We start from the raw sequence: 6626 nt of genomic DNA on the forward strand, positions 1-6626 counted from the left end.
AAAGAGGAAAGCAAGTGTGTTTTAACATTTTACAATTTTCCTGGTATTTATTCTTCTGCAAGTGTTGCAGGTCAGAATCTAGTTCTGGCCTTTCCAACATTCCCCACTTTGCACCTTGTGAGACTCGAATGTGAATATCATTCCTGGGATGAGATCACTGGGCCCTCATAAAGTCAGAGCCACAGGAATTATACTGAGGAAGCCTTCCTTCCAGCCTCTGGGATTGTTACAAAGCAATTGAACTTCCATCTTCCGAGGGTGCTCCCAACAAATACCCATTCAAGGCCTGTTCCTTGGATGCTGCCTGACCTGCTGCGCTTTAACCAGCAACACATTTTCAGCTCTGATCTCCAGCATCTGTAGACCTCAGTTTTTACTCTGTTATATCAAAGACCCACATTCCAGATCCTGCCCAGTGTTCCACTTTTCTGGTGCTTTCTCAATCATTTTATACTTGAAGTCCATTTCCTATCCAGAAGAAATTTTACTGTGCAATTCCGTTGGGCCTTCAGATTTATCTAAGTAATTAGGGACACCATCACACCTCCACATATGCAGCTGACCTCTCTGATGTATTGAGTTTTAGGACACTTGTCTTACCAGTTAATTTAAATACCGGTGAAGAGTAGGATAGCTAGAGGGGTTGATTATTCCTCCTTCCATCACACAAATGTTCATTAAAATTATTTTTCTCTTACAAACCTAAGTATCATTGACAGCTGTAATCTGGACAGACATTCATGGGATGTGAGCTATTATTGCCAAGAAGACAGTTAAAAGTCAATCACATTGCTGTGGGTCTGGAGTCACATATAGATGAGTTGAGGATGACAGATTTCCTTCCCTGGAGAACATTAGTGAATCGAATTGTTTTCATGCCAAGTGACAAATGGTCACTGTTAGGATAATTATTTATTTCAGATGGTATTTAAAAAAAAAATACATCAAATGTTACTATCTGCTCTGATGGGATTGGGAACCCATGTTCCCAAAACTTCAGTGGGTTTCTGGATTACTAGTTTAGTGATACTTCCACTATGCCTCTACACAACGTTTCCTCTAAGCTGCACGGCTGCACGCATGTGCATCATTCCAAGATTCCACACACAACATTCGGTGTCAGTACACTGATTCTGACATTGACTTCCAGTTGCTGAATTCACTTTTGTGTATGGGCTTCAGAAATCTGGACATCCATAAAGGAAATTAGAGGGACATTGCCCCCACCATCTATGGAGATTCACATCTACTTCAGGTGATCACAAAAACAGCATTCCTGACCCTTTCAGTACTTTACTTATTTAGTTCAGTCTTCTATCGCTATTTCCTAGTTTACAACTAAATTCTCTCTGCTCCTTTGCTATACGATTAATCCCCCCCATTCAAAATAATTATTGTCTGCAACTTTGTGATATGGTTCTCCAAAGTGAAGGTGCACCATTTTGAAAGGCTTTCCAAATATTACATCGGATGTTACTTCCTCAAAACACAATCAATGAATTTTGTCTAATTGGATATTTTCCTATTGATCCCTTATGGGCTATATTCTAATGAATTATTATCATGTACATAATTCTCGAGCTTAATCCTGATAAGTTATGACATTATTTTGTCAGACTTTTTTATAAGACAAACATGCTCAAAGTTATTTTGTGATGTTTAGTTTGTCATAATTCTTATTAAGGTTAACCATTTTGTTAGCTCATTTTCATTCGCTGTTAGAACTTAAATAATCAGGTGGTGAAAGCTAAAATTAATCTTTATATTTGTTGAAAGGTTTTATTTTACAGACACGCAATATGTATCTTATTTGCAAAGTCATCAACCACAGTTTCTGCCTGCTCATCAACATATTAGCATGGATGAGTTCTAATTAATATTCACCACATGAATACAATAAAATTCCTAATTGATATATTATAAAGGAAAAGTCTCGTTGCACAATGATAACTCCCTACCCTGAGCCTGAAGGTCCATCTTGAAATCTCAGACCTCAAGATGCGACAATCATAAAGGTATGTCATGAAACCTTCAAACACTCCGACTTTTTAAAAAATCTTGCAGCTTTATTATTGTGCCTGAACCTCTGAGTTCTAAATCCACTTTCAGGTTTGAAGGTTTGGGTTCCAGTCCAACCTGCTGTGGAGATATGTCAAAACCGGATGGCTTAAAAACATTGTTTTTAGAATTAATATGCATTTCATTCAATTATTTGACTTGCTCTTATTGAATGTTAACACATCACAAATATCATCCTTTCTCTATCTCTGAGATAAATATTTGCCAACCTTGAGGTTTATTTGTTTTGAACCCTATTTACTGTCTGGGACTTACACATTCTCAGAAAGTGGGCATCACTGACAAGGCTGAAATTTATTGCCAATTCACAGTTGCCCTCAAGAAGTTAGTGGTGGGCCATTTTTTCTAACTGTCGTAATCTTTGTTATAGGTCTGCCTTAGTCATCTGGGCAAGAAATTCCAAGAAAGAAATATAGTGATAATGAAGGAACAATGGCACATGTCCAAGTCAGATGCTGTGTGATTTGCAGAGAAATTTGGATATGGTGGCTTTCTCATGTAGGTGGCTACCTTGCCCTCCAGTTAGCAAAAGGTTTAGGCTGCGCATTTCAGTTGAAGTTACTTCATTGCACTGTATGTGCACAAAACTTGCCAAACACTTGTTCTTTCAAAATAACATGACATAGCAGTACTGCTGCAAAAAAACAGATCTTTAACAAAGCCACAAAATGCAAACCAGATGAAGAAACAAACAAATAAAAAAAGCATAAGTACAAATAGGGTTATGTTGCCCAGGCTTTGTGGTTTGGATTGACTCAGCTCTGGAGCCAAATTTAAGTCTAGGGTCACAAGTCAAGCACCTCTGACCTGTAGCATACAAAAATAATGACCAATTCTGGTAAGAACAGATGTCACTTTTTGAGTTTGCTTTCTCTTTTTGAATTCAATAATCAGGTGTAAATTTGACAAATTCACACGGAAGTATTTATTTCACTCCTTTTAACGTACGCTTGAAATTATTCCATATTTTAAATAACTGTTTCATTAAACAGCTGTTAATGATTAATCCCCAACACAGGAAAGAGAATTTAAGGAAAAATCTGAATATGTTAGGATTGTTGTTATTAGGACGTGTGCTCAAGATCCAACAATTCCTATTTACTAAATGCCTCAGATGTACTAAATAAATGAGCTAGTGATCTCCACAGACACATGTCAATGTTAAACAAATGTAACTTTGCCAAATGCCAAGGAAAGAAAACCTCATGTATGAAAAAAACTTAACATTTATGAATATTTTAAAGTTGATTTCCTTTCTAGCTAAGAATGGTCATGGGAATTTGTTGAAGAAATGAGAGAGATGTTGACATTGGAGCACTTTGCCTACATTGGAAATAAGTATCCCCACCTTTTATATGAAAGGTCAAATACCAACAAAAACAGTCTAATCAGTTCACCTTTGCACAAACTCAGAAAATTAACTGGTACGTATCAATGTAATATTTTCATTTCTATCAATCAATGAGAAGGTCAGTTTTAATCTCAATCCATGCCAAAGCTTCACTAGAATCGTAGAATCCCTACAATGTGCAAGCAAGCCATTCAGCCCATTGAGTCCATACTGACCCTCCGAAGATGATCCCACCTACCCTGCATCCCATCCCTGTTATCCAGCATTTTCTCATGGCTAATCTACCTAGCCTGCACATCCCTGGATACTCTGGGCAATTTAGTATGGTCAAATCTACCTTGTTCATCTTTGGACTTTGGGAGGAAACCAAAGCACCCAGAGGAAACCCACACAGACACAGGGAGAATGTCGAACTCAGGTACATGGTGCTGTGAGGCAGCCATGCTAATCACTGAGCCAACATGCTGCTTTTTCTGGTGACCAAATATTTTCCGCCCTGATCATTCCTGAATCTTCAGAATGATCATCACTTCACTTTCTTGAGGGCAGCTTTAACTTTGGCCTGGATTTTCATGCATTCATGAAGATTTGATGAGTAATCAAAGTGGCATGGATTTGGAAATTCAGCCATCATTTCTGACAATTGTCTTCATTGATAGGAAAAACAGACAGGATGTGCCTCACGCAAGAGGAAATCATGATCTGAGCATGGTCGTTTTGAACTCAGTGTTGAATTCAAACAGACCTCCATTTTATCTGAGGTGAGGACCTTATCCCACAGTGTGTGAGTAAATTTATCTTAGACACAGCTGTCATAAAAGACAGATGAAGTCTGTGAAATTGTCGATTATTTAAAAGTTTAAAAAGCCTATCTTATATGTCCTTGTGTTGAAAAAATTAGTTCCAACAGTTTCAATAGATACTTATTGACACATACCACTATTGCATTGTAACTGCCTGATTATATTCAAAATCTACCATTATTAGAATGTTCACAGTTTGATTGACAGCTTCAAAAGGTAATTAAGGGATTAGTTGTCTTTTTATGTAGGCTATGAATAAAAATGTTGGTTTTAAAGGAATTAGCTACTTGAGAGGATTTAAATGAATTGAATGGATTTTCACGAATTTGAGTGTTTTTATAATAAATATTTAGGTCATTATTTTGTTTCATCTCTGTTTGGCTCCCGAGGTTGACTATATTGGAGACAGGGTTAATTGCAATTGATAGTATAAGGAGAACTTGTGATGGGACATGGGTTGGCACTAAGTTGGCATTGTGGATATAAGGGGCCCTGGAATGGATAGAAGGAATTGAGTGGTGTATGTTGACATGTAATGAGAATGGGAGTGGGGGTGTGAGAATGACAAGGATGAGGGGTGATGCCTAGCTGGCCTAATATTTAGGCAAACAACTGCAATAAAGCCCCAGAGAACTGAGGCAGGCTTTTTAACCAGCCCACTTTTGCATTTGGCAGGCCATCTCTAATCTTAACTGGGGGTAATAGACACGAGTGAATGCTGAACCCATCCTGTGAATGAAGATCTTCCCTTTTGGGTACTGAGGGAGGAGCTGTGAGCTGGGAAAATGTCCATTTATGTACATCCACTTCAGGAGTAAAAATCCAGGCTCGGTGTTCCTTGTCTGTCCTCTCCAGTAGTTTCTGGACATCTAACTACACAATTTGAAGAAGAGCAGAGGAGCCCTCCTGGTGTTTTGACCAATATTAATCTCTCAGCTGCCATCATTAAGAAAGGTTATTTGATCATTATTACACTTCTGTTCATGGAATTTTGTAAGTAAAATAGTTGCTATGTTTCCCTGCACCACAATAGTGCTCACACTTCATAAGTATTTAATTTGCTATAAAATGCTTTGGAATATCTTGAGGATGTAAAAGATGTTAAATAAATGCAAGTTTATTTATTCTACTTAATGGACTGAAGCAATAGAACTCTTATTGCAATTTTATGCACCCCTTGTCTTTCTTCTGAACAAAAATGTTCAATTAAATTTAAATTAGTTTCATTTTATCTTTGTTTGCAATTGATTACTTTGTCTTAATTAATTTTTCTTCAAAGTCATTTTACTCCTACAGTCAAACTGCGTGCATAAGTTCGAGCAAGACTTCTTTTCCTGCACAGGACCTCCAACCAATACTATATACCAGATACGTCAAGGACATTTTCTTCCTTTGGGCTCATGGCGAGGAATCACTGAAATGCATGCACAATGATATCAACAAGTTTCATCCCACCATCAGACTTCCCCCGGACTACTCGGCAAAATCAGTCTCATTCTTGGACACACGCATCTCCACCAAGGATGGACACCTCAGTAGCTCACTCTACCGCAAGCCCATGGATAACTACACAATGCTGCACTTCTGGCTTGCACCCTAAACGTTTAAAGGAACCATCCCCTGTGGACAAACCTTGTGTATACACAGGATCTGCTCAGATGAGGAGGAATGCGATTGACACCTAAAGATGCTGAAAGACACCCTCATAAGGACAGGATACAATGCTCAACTCATCAATTGCTAGTTCCGATGTGCCACAGCAAAAAACCGCAATGATGTCCTCAGAAGACAGGCACAAGATACAACTGATAAAGTACCACTCATTGTCCAATCCTTCCCCGTAGCAGAGAAACTACATGCAGCCTTCAATATGTCATCGATGATAACGAACATTTCATCAAGATCATACACTTGCATCCACTTCTCGCTTTCATTTAACACTGATCAATAAAGGAAAGCATACCAAATGCCTTCTTCACTATCCTATCTACCTGTGATTCTATTTTCAAGGAACTATGAATCTGCACTCCAAGGTTGCTTTGTTCAGCAACACTCTCTAGGACCTTACTATTAAATGTATAGGTCCTGCTATTTGGCAAATACAGTTAAGGAGAATCCAAAGTGTTTTTACAAATACATTAAGGACAAAAAGGTAACTAGAGAGAGAATAGGGCCCCTCAAAGATCAGCAAGGCGATCTTTGTGTGGAGGCACAGGAGATACTAAATGAGTATTTTGCATCAGTGTTTACTGTGGAAAAGGACATGGAAGGTGTAGAATGTAGGGAAATAGATGGTGACATCTTGAAAAAGGTCCATATTACAAAGGAGGAACTGCTGGATGTCTTGAAACACATGAAAGTGGATGAAACCCCAGGAGCTGGTCAGGTGTTCC

The sequence above is a fragment of the Hemiscyllium ocellatum genome, chromosome 32, assembly GCF_020745735.1.
Source record: "Hemiscyllium ocellatum isolate sHemOce1 chromosome 32, sHemOce1.pat.X.cur, whole genome shotgun sequence".
In the NCBI taxonomy this organism is placed as follows: Eukaryota; Metazoa; Chordata; class Chondrichthyes; order Orectolobiformes; family Hemiscylliidae; genus Hemiscyllium; species Hemiscyllium ocellatum.